Here is a 15,935-nt window from a genome sequence, read left to right on the forward strand (position 1 = left end):
TTTTTTAGTGAAGGTCTGATTCCTGGACCCTGCAGAAGAACACACTGCTCTTGCCTTTTCCAGCAGACCAGCAACTGAACCTCTGTCAGATCACTCCACTTTCCCCTAAGGAAGAAACAGAAGTTGAGACCCGTGACTACCAGGAAGGACTGACCGAGGCTACAGCAAGAAGCATAGACACTCACTCAACCCCGCCTGCCGCCACCTCATTTTGTTCTTGCCAAGGGCACAGGACTAGGAGTATTTGTGACCGGGAGCAGTCCATCCCCAAATACTCTACTCACCCCTTGGTGAGGGCCTAACCAGAAGTAGGAATCAAGAGAGCTATACTCACCCGGGCACTCCAACTTCAGGTCCCTGCTCTCTTGCTCCTCTTTGTCACTTGTGGAAGACAGAATACAACACGGCCTCCCTCTACTCTACAGGTGAGGCTAGAATGTACCACCCACACAACTGGCACTAGCTAACAACAGGCGCCCTAACCTTACAGCAACTAATGGTCGGGTAACGCAACTTCACTAAGTACTGGGTGTGGTGTACTCCCTAAACCTCCTCCCTCTACCTACGGGGAACACCAGTCGGTGTTCGCCAGCTAACTAGGGCCTTGTGCCCAGATAATTCTTTACCTATACCTAACTGTGCCAGACCCTCCAGCTGTCAGCGCCTCTTCTCCTTTTTGGCGCACAGCTCCCGGCTGACCTCTGGGCGAGGGAGCTCCCCGCCGATGACTTCGGCACCATCTTCACGTGGCAGGGTAACTCCTTGCCTTACAAGGACACCCTGCCACTTCCGCTGGCGTCTTGATCGCGCCGGACATCCTATGACGTCCTCTTCTTTCTGCTCCACCGGCGAACTCCTCTGGAAATGCGGCATTTGTTGCCACCGCGAGAGCTGATTGGCAACCGCTGCGCCAATAATTCAAACGGCTGGAGATGAGCCAGGATTCGCTCACCTATCTGTCTGCCATTTGGCCAGCAGGGGTAGGTGAGCCCTGATTGGCTCACTTGCCCTCTGCTGCTGGAACCTGCGGGAAAAGAGGAGAAGTACTCACCGGAGCTGGAACGCAGGAACGGTGAGTTGTCTTCTTTCTTCTGTCATTCCAGCTTCACCCTCTTCCAGGGCAGGGCAGCGGGGCAAATCTCCACATTGGCCACACCCTTTGTGACGAAAATTATGTGATCGCATCAGGTGTAAAGTAAATGGCCATGTACTGCATCTCCATGGTAACAGGTAGTGAACGGCTCAAGACTGCAGTCTATGCAAATGCACATGTATCCTAGCCCAGCCCACCTCTGAAGGCAACCCTGGGTCCCCAGGCAGGTTCTCTGTACCTGCCCCACCCCCCTCTCAGCGTCCCTGGATGTAGTAAAAATAAAAGTAAAAATACAAGCTATAGAGTTTGAAAAATGAACTAAAATGCATAAAATGTAATCTAAAAGCACATATTAGCTTTCATCATCATCATCGTCATCATTTATTTATATAGCGCCAACATATTCTGTAGCGCTTTACAATTGGGGACAAACATAGTAAACTAATAAATAAACTGGGTAAAACGGACGAAGAGGTGAGAAGGCCCTGCTCGCAAGCTTACAATCTATTCATGTGGTTTCCACAAAATATCAAGTGCACATGTGTAAATATTGCCTAAATTACATATTTTTTGTGAAAATTAACTTCATTATAACAAGGAAATATATTAAATAAATCAAATTTGCTGAATTATCATGCTTATCTTGACATTTAAATTTTATTGTGTGCTGCTGGGATTTTAATTGGAAATTAATCTGCAGTTAAGTGGGGAACTTTAACCATTAAAGGTTATATTAAATGTATAATAATTACATAAAGTGTTTCACTGTCAAAGTCAAAGTAATTAAATAACATAGGGTATCTGCAGTTTTCCATCTGAATTACAATCCTTGCATGTTCTTCTGATTAGCTACAGTTACCTAATCTAGTTAAAAGAACACTAAACAGCAAAACTACAGTTTTCATATATGAACCATGGAATTAAAATACATTGCTTAGTATTAGAAAGACATTACACTCCAGCTCTGTTCAAAAGTAAAGTATTACTATCCCACCACTAGTCAGCTGCAGCTCCTTCCAGATTCTTAGGGCAGTGTTATGATGAGATCTCATACAGGTGAAAAGTTGATTCTGCAGTCATTGAGTTACTGCGACATCACCCGTGTATGAATCAACCAATCCACACAGTGCATTTCTGCCTATCAATTCTGCAAAGCTGTCACTCAACCTATGCTTGCTCATATGAGGAGCCCCTCTCTCATAACCAGCTCCAGAGTTGTGATAGAGTGCATGTTGGACATATTTAAGAACGTAAAATGACTCCCATTGTGTCATGCATATTTTTCATCTCGGTAATACACAGCTTTTGCTATATTTAATGACAAATAGTGGCTTTACTTGTTCTTTTAGATGAATTATGAAACTTTGAGCATATTCAGGGACATGTTTAGGCAACATGTGGCTTAGTGGTTTGGCACTTCTGCCTCACTGCACTGGGGTCTTGAGTTCGATTTCCAACCATGGCCTTATCTGTTTGGAGTTTGTATGTTCTCACTCTGTTTGCGTTGGTTTGCTCTGGTTTCCTCACACACTCCAAAAACATTCTGATAGGCTAATTGGCTGCTATCAATTTGACCATAGTGTCTCTCTCTCTCTGTATGTTTGGGAAATTAGACTGTAAGATCTAATGAGCAGGGACTGATGTGAGTTCTCTGTACAGGGCTGCAGAATTAGTGACGTTATATAAGTAGCTGATGTAGTGGCGTTATATAAGTAGCTAAACATTCATAGCAGTCAAACTAATGTTTGCTTTTCATTTTTCTTAATGGCACTTAGAATATAAATGGCTGCTATGGGTTACAGATCCTTTTTTGCAAAGCCAGCTGTACAACATGCACTCATAAATATCCCACAATTATTTTGTATGGGTCTCTTATTGTGTAAATCAAAAGTACCCCCATGGATGAGAGATGTTTTGATCCCAGCTCATTGCTTACTAATGAACATAAAGTGTTAAATCAGTTTTCATGATTTTATTGAGCATTGTGTGGACCTATTTTGCTATCTATGAATTATGTGTCATTTTACCTCAGTAGAGCACGCATAATAACTCTCATATCTTATATGTTAATACTCCAAAGAGAAATCCAGTAAATAATAATGAAGATTCATATAATTTCCAGAGTATTTATAGAATAATATAACAAAAATAAACTTGTGGGGCTGGTATGAATTACCTTTTTTGAGAATCTCTATCACAGACTATAGCATTGTCCTTTAAAGTATTGCATTCCTGCCTCAGTAGACGACTGATAAGTGAATATATAGCATCCTCAGTGACATGCAATGTAAGGAGCAGATTCTATGCTTGATGAGATCAGCCCCTATTGTCTCTCACATCAGTTATTTCCCCATGAGGATAAAGGAAGTCATGAGTGAGCTGATTACGCAGCTGAAAAAAGGATGGAAATCAATAGAAGACATTTTCAGATCTCATCCTACAAAATCCCCTTTCAATGATAGCATTTGCTCTCAATTGTACTTTAAACCTGTGGCTATTTGGAAGCTCTTTTATAATATGGGACTGCAACCTGTAAGAGTTCCCAATCACTCCACAATACTGCACAAGGGTTATTAACATTTCATATCAGAGTAAATACACCTGTTGATATTTCACAACCTAGAAACATTATGGTAACCTGCATTTTTAAAAATACTTAAATACAAAACACAAAAATACTCAAGTAATCATTTTCTTTTCTTTTTTCTTTGGGATTAAGGAATATATTTATTAAATAGCAAAAAGCCCTATCTTCAGTGACCTGAAGCAGGTGCTGAAAAAATAAAATTAATTTAAAAATGCTGTAATATTATTACTTTTTTTAATATTTTAATCTATTTTTTACAATTTTATTCTTGTTATTATTTTCTTTAATTAGTGTAACTGAGAGCCCAAGCCAATAAGTTGCTCTAATTGGCAACAAAACGCATTGGAACTTACCCTTCAACCCAAGAACCTACTTTGGACCCATTTACTTGCCATGCTTTTATTTTCACCCCCTCCGATTAATTTTGGGAAGCATATTGTCTGGATAAACAGCTTACATTCACAGAGGAGCTCACCGGTTTTAAATCCAATGTATGCTATCCATGGATTGATGCCAAGGTTATATACAATCAATGGAAATCTTCCTGCATGTATGCATTACGATCAATCGGCGAATAGAATATACACAACACCATCTCTTCTGTATAGAATCTGCTCTGTTTAATGCATACAAGTTTCACATCTTTATAGTACTTCTGAAGAACTTGTTGATGTGCAAAAACAGTTGATTAATTTACGAGATCAGTTTCCTGACAAACCTGCGGTTGTACTTGTTCTAGCGTTATGGTGGAATTTTCCAAGAAGTTTGAAGGTAGCACGTTATTTGTAATAAGCTACTTCTACAAATGCCATCTTTACTTCTGCTTCTAACATCCTCTGCAAAGCTTCTTACAAATTCTAAAATATATACATATATCCCTGAGCATATTAAAAAGTGAAGCATTCTTAAATTTCTTAAACTTTTGATTCTCTATTTAAACACATTGGGCCTGGGTCATTAAGGAGAGCAGAGCAAAAAACAGGAGTAACTTTGCACCTTGGCAAAATGTGGGAGTGGTAAATTTAAAATGTGGGGACAAATTTATAGCTGGGTATGTCCTAGATCAACTTAAAATTTCAGTGTAAAAATAAAGCTATCAAGTATTTATGTGCTACATGACAATCAAGTCAGTGTTTTATGTGCAAAATAATAAACTAATTTGCACCCCTTGCATTGTAATATTGTTTTGCCAAGGTGCAAATTTACTCTTTTTTAGTCTTGCTCGTCTTAATAACTCACTCAAGTGCCGGCACGTGTATCTCTGTTAACTTCTGTGGGCTATACAGTTATTATTTCTTTGGCTGCTTAGTTTCCTCATTTCACATCCGCTGACAACCTGTAGGATGTATTGTATAACTCCTGTACTCCATTAGAGAATCTACTATTTTTAGTTGGAAACTTTAACACTGCTCCAGTGTCCATTTCTGGCTCCTGGAAGCATATCCTTCCTCTGTTGCTTTGGTTCCGGTAAGAATTTATCAGTACTCACTTCCCTGCACTCAGGCTACTCTTAAGACACACCCCAGGGCCGCAACCTGCATAGCACATGCCACAAAGCTCATTGCAGGGGTCCTTGAGAACACATTTCAGGTTAGACTCCGTGACCTGGACATGCATAGTGTCAACTTAAGATAGTCTCAGGACCTCTCTCCAGTGCATTCCTATTAAAACAGATTTAATTCCCCAAAATATTTTAAGATTTTAAAATTCCATATGTGAAACATAATAAATGTGATTTTTTTTTTTGTATAATTTTCATTACCAACGCACTTCAGTTACTTGGAGGGATTGACTACCACAGTAACCAAGTGGTTTTCTAATTTAATAGCATAGTTTTAATTTGCCAGGGAAGGCAAGTGTATTCCTTGAAATGAAACATATTAAACCCTTTGTTTTTATTAAACAATCTTGGACAAAAACAAGCAGAAAAGACAGCATGAAGAATTCAGAATTTAACCAAAGAGAAAACTGTATAAACAATGAAATTTGTAGAAGTAAACACACTGGACTGTATGATAATACAATGTCTATGTAGCATGGGAGGGGGAGGGAAGGGATTGTCATCACACATAGGAAGTATTGTTTATTTATTAATTGCATCTGGGGCAATAATTAGAGGGGGGCTGACTTGATATATAACAAATGAATAAGGGAGCAGGACTATTGTTCTAGAGTTAAGGAAGAACGAGTAAGAGTAGACTGAAATAACCATGGGACCCATAACTGGTGGACTTATCTTTTCATCATGCAAGTGGTGAGTAATCTTTTCCACATGGACTATGAACCATATATAAGATTTAAGGGAAGAAACCCAGATGGGATTATTTTGTTTCCAGGATTTGGTTATTAAGCTTCGGGCAGTGGCAAGATTGTGAGAAGTCAGCTTTGCTAATAAGCTGTCTGCATCTTGGAGAGGGTAGCAAAGAAGAAAGGATCATGAGTCTTTCTGGTCTGGGAATGGGAGAAGCGAGGAGACGAGGGTCTTCATATTATCCCAGACAGAGTATATCTTTGGAAAGGCCCACCAAATATATACAAATATTTCTGTTTGATCACAACCCTCCCATCAGGAAGAAGAGAAAGTAGGAAACATTTTAGCAAGTTTGTCAGGAGTGAAATACCATCTAAAATAAAGTTTGCAAGTATTTTCTTTAATCAATTGGAAATTGAGCTAGAGGCCACCCGAGTCCTGATAGTTTCCCAATAATCGACTTCTGGTGAGGGAAGGGGGTGACCCAGGTCCCTCTCTCACTACACCTCATGTCTGTTTTCATATACCAGCAAACTGTAAAGGAAAATATTATAAAGAGAGGAAACTATACCCCTCCTCACAGGTGAGGAGATACAAATTACGTCAAATGGCGATGTAGGGTGAAGGGGTTTGCCCAACAGGTGATATTGTATAAAGTGCCTGATTTGCAGATACTCATTTTGGGTTGAGCTCAGAGTGTTTAGAGCAGAAATGTTCATAAGAATAAAAGGCCCCTTGGACCAAGAGATCCCGTTGAACCTAACTCCCAAGTCTACCCACATCCTAGATGTGGATAGATTTATGTTCCCTACGGAACAACACATAGGGGTGTGATATTAATAGACAATGTTTGCAAGTCTCCCAGAGCTTAATTAAGAAGGTCAAGGTGGGGAAATGTTTTAGTATGGTGTAGCAATTTGTTTTTGATTGGCCCCAAGTAAAGTACTGGATAGCGTGTGTAATTTAAGGTAGTTAAACTACACATGATAGAGATGCTGGAGGAGTTAAAAAAGCCCAATTTCACTAAGGTGGGCAGCCTAATAGTAGGCTTTAAATCAGGAAAACCTCATTCCCCCCCCCCCCCCCCCGAGTAATAGACTTCTTGAAAAGCGACAGTTTGACTCTGAGAATCTCACTGTTCCAAATAAATTATGCAAAACATCTTTTATAGTAAAGAGGACCAAGAGTGTTACTGTAACAGGAAAAAAGATATAGAACCTTGGGGAGGACATTTTCATGGCAGTTATCCAGCTCATTCACGACATGTCCAAAGAGCACCAGATATATAGATCTGATTTCATTTTGGTGAACAGGCCTGGGTAATTCTTAGATAAATATGTTTATCTTTTTTTCCATTTATAATTAAATTGGAGGGTAATATTTTGTCCTTTCTGTGGGAGGGCTATTGAGTAGTAAAACTTCAAATTTTGTAACCTCAAAAATTGCTAAAGATATCCAAGATTATGTAAGTGGAGGTGAGAAATCCACAGCTGCTGGAAAGTTAGCAAGACATCATGTGCAAAAAGTGTTAATTTGCTTTCCAGCTCTCCCATATATATCTAGAGAGGCCTTATTGGTTGCTGCAAGGAGTTCAATAATAATGGCAAAGATTAAAGGGGAAAAGGGGTTGGAGTAAAAAGCTCTGACTTCAGTTAGAAAACGTCTAGCCAAAGTGCATTAAGCTCTGAGAGAGAATTTGGCAGGAGATCCTGCCAAAAGCCATCTCTGCATCTAAAGATAGAATAATTGATGGAGATTTCCTGGTATATAAGATATGGATAAGGTCAATGGTTCACCTCATGTAATCCCTTGAATGTACGCCAGGGACAAAACCCACCTGCTCATAGTGAACCAGTGAGGGAGATCCCAAGTTGAGTCAATTTGCAAGGAATTTAGCATACTAATTAGGTGTGTTGTTGAGCAAGAAAATTGTATAGTAGCTTGTGCAGTTATGGACATGAGCTAATTCATCTCCTTTTTGCATTTAGAGGCTAGGGAGATTATTTTTTCTCTGATGACTGCATTATGGGCATCCCAGAGAGACGTAGGAGAGATGTCAGGGGTGTTAGTCTCAAAATATTCAGAGAGAAGGGAATTGAGAAAAGCGACTGAGTCCCAGTCATGAAGTAGAGATTCATTGAGTCTCCAGGTTATTTTAAAGTTTTGAAGTGCTATAGAGGAGAATTCAGAAGATACAGGTGCATGATCTGACCATGTAATAGGGTGGTTGCAAGAGTTGATAAGTTTTAAGGTGAGAGGACCATGTTGATTCTGGAGTAACTGTTATGGACATGAGAGTAAAATGAATAGACTCTGGTAAAGTGGTGAGAAATTCTCCATGAATTATAAAGGTTGTTGAGCTTCAAAATGTCCTGCAAGGCCTTAGCATTTATGGTATCTCTCTGGTCCGGCAAGTCGCCTGGGAGGGTATATCTGTTTTAGCCAAGGGTGAAGGCAGCATTGAAATGACCTCCAACAATCATTTATCCTTGCCTGATCTGTGATAGCAGGGTACTCAGTTTTTTAAGTATTTGTGTTGGTAATAATTTGGAGCATAAATGTACACAAGAGCAAAGGGGAACATATTTAGCTTGCCAATCAGGATCATAAATCTTCCCTCCTTAAACCTATGAGGTCATAGAGGATATCAAGCATGAAGTAGCAAGCAAAGTGAATCATGACCCAGTGTCTCTTACAATTATGATAACAAGCATGGTAGGTGAGGGGACTATGGTGTTTGATTAAATGGGTTTCCTGAAGAAAAATCTGGTCCCTTTTTAAGGTTTGAATGGAAATGTGTAGTTTGGAATGCTTTTGGGGTGATTTAAGCCCTTTTATGTTGTACAATATAATTTGTATAGACATGATTAGGATATAGTATAGAGGAAGGTCATGGATAAGAGATAAAAACATGCATTTCCCAAAGACCTGCTAGAGAAGAAATGTATGACAACCATGCATGAGGAGAGGAAGAAGTAGGGATGAGAATAATCAGGATATAGGAAAGTGTCACAGATTCAGAGTCAGGATGGGCCTCAAAGTTTGCTTTGGTGGATCCTACCTCTGGAGAGGCGCGGAGTCTAGCAGAAGAGAGGTTTCCACCAGGTATCCCCGTAAGGGGATATGGGCTTAGCGATTCTCTAACCGCAGGTCGCTACCCTCTAGGAGGGCGATGAGCAGCACTAGATTGATGGCCAGGAGATAAAGGTGGCAATGCGCACATGTCAGAGCACTGAGGCGGGTCCAACAGGTAAGTGGAAGTTGTACATAACAAAAGAGAACAACAGTCTATGGGGTGCTGCTGCACTGAGTTTCTGGTAAACATAATTGCCCTGGAGTAGGAGAGGCACAGCGGTCTGCACCGAGACAGTAGCGTCTAGACCACGAAGAAGGTGAGTCAGTTATGCACAAAAGAGCAAGGCTGCAGGATGATGAAGCGCTGAGGTCCTGATGAGCTGGAAGCCTTGGAGCAGGATCAGAGGTGATGCGCAACGATGTGCAGAGTGGTAGCAGCATCTTGACTGCCGAGGTGATGCAGAAGTACACAGGAGAGCAACAGGCTGCAGGATGGTGAAGCGCTGAGGTCCTGGTCAGCTGGAAGCCCTGGAGCAGGAGCAGAGGGGATGCGCAATGATCTGCAGAATGGCAGAAGCATCTTGACTTCGGAGTTGATACAGAAGTACACAGGAAAGCAACAGGCTGCAGGATGGTGAAGTGCTGAAGTCCTTATGAGCTGGATGATCTGAAGCAGGTGCAGTGGTGATGCGCAGTGATCTGCAGCGTGGTTGCTGAATACAATGAATAACGAGGTGGAAAAAATAAACAGGATACAGAGGAAGAGACGTCCTAACAGGTAAGAAGACCTGAAGATCTGGCACCTTAGTAGGGATACAGGTGCTTTAAATATACAGGGATGACAGACAATTAACCAATTAAGTGAATGCAGGAAGTTTAGAAAATACCAGGTGAATGCATGCTCAGTTCAGACCAGCAAGTGAACGCAGGGAGTGAAAACAAAGGAAAACAGGTATGAGCAGAGACCAGAATGAATGTTTAACTGGTACGATGTGTGACAAAAAGGGAGCAGGGTGGGGTGTGTGTCACCGACCTATAAATCTGCTTGTCACCCACATATAAAGCTAGTGGGGGGATAGGGATGGGTATCCAAGAGCCAGCTGTGAGCTTGAAGCTCTGTGGGGAATATGGAAGGTAGTTACCAAAGGGTGTACATTTCAGATGCCAGTTTCAAGAAAAGTTTCTTGAGGTATGGATCCAAGTAGACTTGTTGAACAGTTTCAGGAATCCCTTTGATCTTCAAGTTGGTCCATCTAGCCCATTTGTCCATATCCTCCTGGTGCACCTAAATAGTGATCAGTTCACTTCTGATCCACATAATATCCTCCTGCCCTGACCAGTTTGGGAGGTTTATACCTTTTCTAGCCTTCTCTCAGTTTGGTCAGATCTCTCTTGGTAGAAACCTCTGTATGCAGTGAGTGAAAAGCGGATTGAACTTCAATATGAACTGAATATTTGAGCTCTTTTCTTTGTTTATGAGAGTCAGAAAGTCATGTATGTTGATGGGAGCTGAATCGTCATAGTCTTAATCAGATTCAGAAGAAGTTTGTGGTTCTGCTGTCAACAGGTCCAGTGACTTTTTTCATAAAATTTTCTACTTTAGTCATGTTGAAGGAACAAACAGAGCCTTGCTTTGAGTAGAGGTATGTATATTAGACCAGGACTAGCTTGGCAAGTGTAGTATAAGAAATATGTGCACTGAAGGGAGAATTCAGAAAAAAATTATCATGATATTTGGATAGTTCAATCTCCTCCCCCTCCCAAAGGTTTGGTGTTGACTAAGCCATACATAGATATGTCATGGTTTAAATAGTTAACACCAAATGTAGGGTTTAAGGGTGGAATAATTTCTGCAAGATTGTAAAAATAGGATAGCTCACAGGGCAGCTAAGATTGTGCATTTGGATTATTTATCCTCAATGGCCACTAGTTGTCAGTGGAGAAAAAAGTCTCCTAGTGAATCCTTCTAAGCAGACTACTAACTGTACATAGTTCTCCAGTTATTGGTCAGAAAGCTAAGCAAATCCTTTGCAGAGGAACATAGAGTCAGTACTGCCAGTCACAAATAACTGAAAAGCCTTTATGTTTACAGGTTTCTCTTCTAAAAAAATTCCATACAGCATAAAAATCAAATGAAAATCTCAAATAGGACCTAGGGACCAGAGAGAACCCAGGGAGTTATCTAAAATATGATGGATAAAGTTACCAGTGATTTCCTTCCTCTCTCTAAGAATTTTTTGGGAGTTTGCTCCACATGTAGAAAAAGTGTGAAGGTCTGAACACTTAATGGGAAAGCATGGACATTGCCACACTAATCAGTCATTGGGAGAAGGTGCTCTCAGACCCTTATGACTGTGTTGTAAATGTAACCCATGCTTTGATACAACTATGATACAGCTACAGTTATGTTTCCAACACATGAAATGTACTTGGGGCATCTGCCATACATGGCAGTGAAGGACTGAGCAGAAGTTTAGAAGTAAGTGAGCAGAGCAGAGGTGAGTAACATGAACCTTTCTGTTGAGGAGAGTCTGATTGCTGATGATCAGGGGCTGCAACCCCACAGCAAGCTGTGATAGATGAAACTCCAGATGATATACAGAGTCTGTATCTCCTCCCTTTTTGTCTCTAACAAATGTTAAGAGCTGACACTGGGTGCAGCGGAATCTAAGGTGATGGTGGGAGCAATTTGCAGTAGCCAAATGCTGAGTGAAGAGATGCATCTACACTCAATGTTTCCATCTGGGTCTTCCGATGCAATAAACAGGAAGTCTGTTCCCGTTGTGTGATATAGCCCTGCGCATGCACAGAAACGGACCTCATGCCAATGAAAGTAATTCATGTTTAAACGAAATGACACGACTGCCTATGACTTGAAAGGTGTAATGGTGGAAGGAACGGGTGGATGAACGTAGGCAATGTACAGTAACAGCGTGCCAATGATGTGCCAACACAGATGCGGCCAATTCAAGTCCTGACTTGATATTGATAATTAGTATTAAGATTTGTTAATTTATTTTTCTAAAATATTATTGTTTGTGCATGCGTTTCATGTGCTTTTATATTGCACATATGCGTGAGCATATCCTACAGTCTGTTCTGTCTGTTTTCTTATGGCAAGTAATGTTTAGCCAGAGTGTACTTATATGCAGATTTAAATGGAAACGTATCTTGAGATCCCTTGAATTTGAACATGGTCAGACTTACAATCATGTTCCGTGCCTGTTTTTTAAATACAGTTTGCATCCGAAAATGAATCATACCCTCATTGTTTAAACACCAATAAGAAACTATTCTCTGCCTCCTCCACTTCATATTACCTGATCTCATTGGGAACACAGCAAATCTAAAAAGGGAATGATATCACATTTTTAAAGTTTAGTTATGCCATACTTGCCAACTCTTCCAGAATGTCCGGGAGACTCGCAAAATTCGGGTAGGTTTTCCGTACTCCCAGAAGAGCAGGGCATCCTCCCGCATCTGCCCACTTCCTAGTGAAGTGGGCAGGATTGGAGCCGTCATCCTCCGATTCTCATGGAGTTGCCTCATTTTTGGCCCTGTCCCCACAGTAAAATTATGCGTTGATGTAATTAGATCATGAGGTAGGGCCTAAATGACGTGATTCACCAAGCCCTCACCCCTCTATCCACACACCTCACCGGGGAACATCACAATTCGGCAAGTATGAGTTATACTTTACAGCCGCACCACCACTTACTACATAAATTGAGCTAGCCAGCTTATTTCCCTAGCCAGAACATATTTTCACAGGGCTCTTCCTTTTCTGTAATACAAAATCAGCAAATCTATTTTGTTTGCTGCTTAAAAATAGTGGTAGAAAAGAAAGTTGTTAGCGGCATTACCAATCAGTATTGATGCTCCCCCTCACAAGCCATTTTACAGTGTCACAGTGTTTTATATTGGATAGTTATAATAACCAGGTAAGCCTGTGAAAAACAGCTGCATGGACCAGGGGATAGGGGAATCACCAGATAGTAAAATTTAATAGTACGTGGTAGTGCAACTTTAAGATATTTGTTTTAAATATCCATTAAATATTTACAGAAGATAATGAAGCTTGCCAATAGAGATGGATGAATCATTTTGGTCAGTTAGAGAATCCGTCTGAATTTCAGGGTTTTGCAGCTCACCCTCTGGAGATTCAGTCCAATCACAGCGCATAGATCATAAAGAAGGTCAATCAGTATGCATCAACATATGTTACATATCTACAGCCTTATAAAAGGAGCTTACAGCCTCTGAGATAATTCTTCCTGTATAAATCTAGGTGAAAATGTCTCTTACTGCTCTCTGTGAATATTAGAATTCGAGAGTACAAAACAACATACTTGCTTACTCTCCCGGAATCTCCGGGAGGTTCCCGAATTCCAGGGAGTCCTCCGGGACACCTGCAAGAGTAGGCAGCATCCCGGAGGTGATGGAGGCAGGGTTTAATGACGCGATTTTGCGTCATTAATCCCCGCCCCTGCTATGAAATGCAGTAAATCTTGACATTTCCTAGCAGCGGCTGGGGCTACAGTGATGCAATTATGTCGCAACGGCCCCTCCTCCTACCCCCTGGGCAAGTATGCAGAACACTGCATCTGCTACATAGCTGAAATAAAACAACAGTATTTCCTGTCTGATTTATCTTTTCTCTTTTTATTTACACACATTGCAACCTGACTATACCATGATTGCTTTCTGTAATGATCATTAGCTCTCCACATGTAGGAATACACAGACAATTAATTGCGATGTGAAATGGTGTATTTTTACAACACTCTGACCTGTAAAAGCACATTTTTTCTGTGCACATCATTAGTGCTATTAGCTATAGTAAATACTCAGACAATGCATTGTGATATCAACCAGTAAATCTGTTTAAATACACTGCACAAAATACAAGTTTTTTTTTTACTTATTATTAGTGCCACTACATACAAGTTTTTTTTTTACTTATTATTAGTGCCACTATATAAAGTCCCTATTGGTGAATATTATAACAACTATTTTTTCCAGGTTAATTGTATTTTTCAGTTTATTTATTAAGTCTATTTATTAAAACTCTTTGGATAACAAAATTTTCTATCACTAAGCAAAAAAATAAGATAGAAACAAATAGAAACAATTTTGAAAACATATATTAAAATAGCAATTTTTCCAGTGGGCACCCTCGACTAACGCATCCTAAGATGGCGAGGACAGTGGTGGTATCACTAGTTTTTAGTCTTACTTTGAGCAATGTTGTTTTTCTAACCGTTTTTACATAGTAACATAGTTGATGAGGTTGAAAGAAGACACAATTCCATCAAGTTCAACCTATTTTGGATCTCCTGCGATCCTGCACTTATATTTGAAATTGATTCAGAGTAGGCAACCGCCCATCTGTTTCGTTTTAATTAACGGTCATATTCCTGGATACACTTTTCCGCTAAAAATTTGTCTAACCCTTTCTTAAACATATCTATTCAATCTGCCATCACAACTTTCCCTGGCAATGAATTCCATATCTTGACTGCCCTTACTGTAAAGAACCCCTTCCTTTGCTGCTTGTGAAATTTCCTCTCCTCTAACCTTAAGGGGTAACCGCGTGTCCTGTGTATAGTCCTTGGGGTAAAAAGTTCCCATGAGAGTTTTCTGTATTGACCCTTAATGTATTTGTACATAGTAATCATAACTGCTCTTAGACTCCTCTTTTCTAAAGTAAACATGCCTAAACTGGCTAACCTTTCCTCATAACTTAATGACTCCATACATTTTATCAATTTTCTCGTCCTTCCCTGAACCCTTTCTAGTTCCAAATTATCTTTTTTTATAGAGTGGTGCCCAGAACTGTACTGCATATTCAAGATGAGGTCTTACCAACGATTTATACAGTGGCAAAATTACACTATCTTCCCTTGCATCTATGCCCCTTTTTATGCATGCCAATACTTTATTTGCCCTTGCAGCTGCTGCTTGACATTGAGCACTATTGCTAAGTCTACTGTCTACGAACACTCCCAAATCTTTTTCCATTATAAATTCTCCTAAATTAATATCATTTAATTTATAGATTGCATTCTTGTTTTTGATCCCTAAATGCATAACCTTCCATTTGGCCAAATCCTCCAGTTTATTTAAGTCCCTCTGTAGAGAAGCTACATCTTGCTCTGATTTTATTACCTTACAGAGTTTAGTGTCATCTGTAAAAATAGAGACTTTACTCTCTAAACCATCACCATGGTCATTAATAAATATATTTAAAAGGAGTGGCCCCAGCACAGAACCTAGAGGTACTGCACTTAAAACTTTTTACCAATTCTCCAACCAGTTTTTGATCCAAGTACAAATGTTGTTTCCTAGACCCAGTTCCCTTATTTTGTAAACCAACCTCTTGTGTGGCACTGTATCAAAGGCCTTTGCAAAATCTAACTAGACCACATCTACTGTGCTGCCCTGGTCTAAGTTCCCACTAACTTCCTCGTAGAAACGAATTAGATTAGTTTGACATGACCTATTCCTCACAAATCCATGTTGATTCCCACTAATAATCTTATTGCGCACCAAGTAATCCTGAATACTATTCCTTAATATACCTTCAAGTAGTTTTCCCACTATTGATGTCAGGCTTACAGGTCTATAATTCCCTGGTTGTGGTCTCGTCCCCTTTTTTAACAATGGCACCACATCTGCTATTCGCCAATCCCTTGGTACTGAGCCTGATGAGATTGAATCTCTGAAAATTAAGAATAGCGGTCTAGCTAGTTCTGAGTTTAGCTCCATAAGGACCCTTGGGTGTATGCCATCTGGACCTGGAGTTTTATTTATCTTAATATTCTTCAGTCGCCTTTGGACTTCGTCCTCTGACAACCAAATATTAATTTAATGGTATGGTATCATTTCCATTTTTCTGTATTGTTCCTACCATTTGTTCCTTTCTAGTA

The sequence above is a fragment of the Mixophyes fleayi genome, chromosome 2, assembly GCF_038048845.1.
Source record: "Mixophyes fleayi isolate aMixFle1 chromosome 2, aMixFle1.hap1, whole genome shotgun sequence".
NCBI lineage: Eukaryota > Metazoa > Chordata > Amphibia > Anura > Limnodynastidae > Mixophyes > Mixophyes fleayi.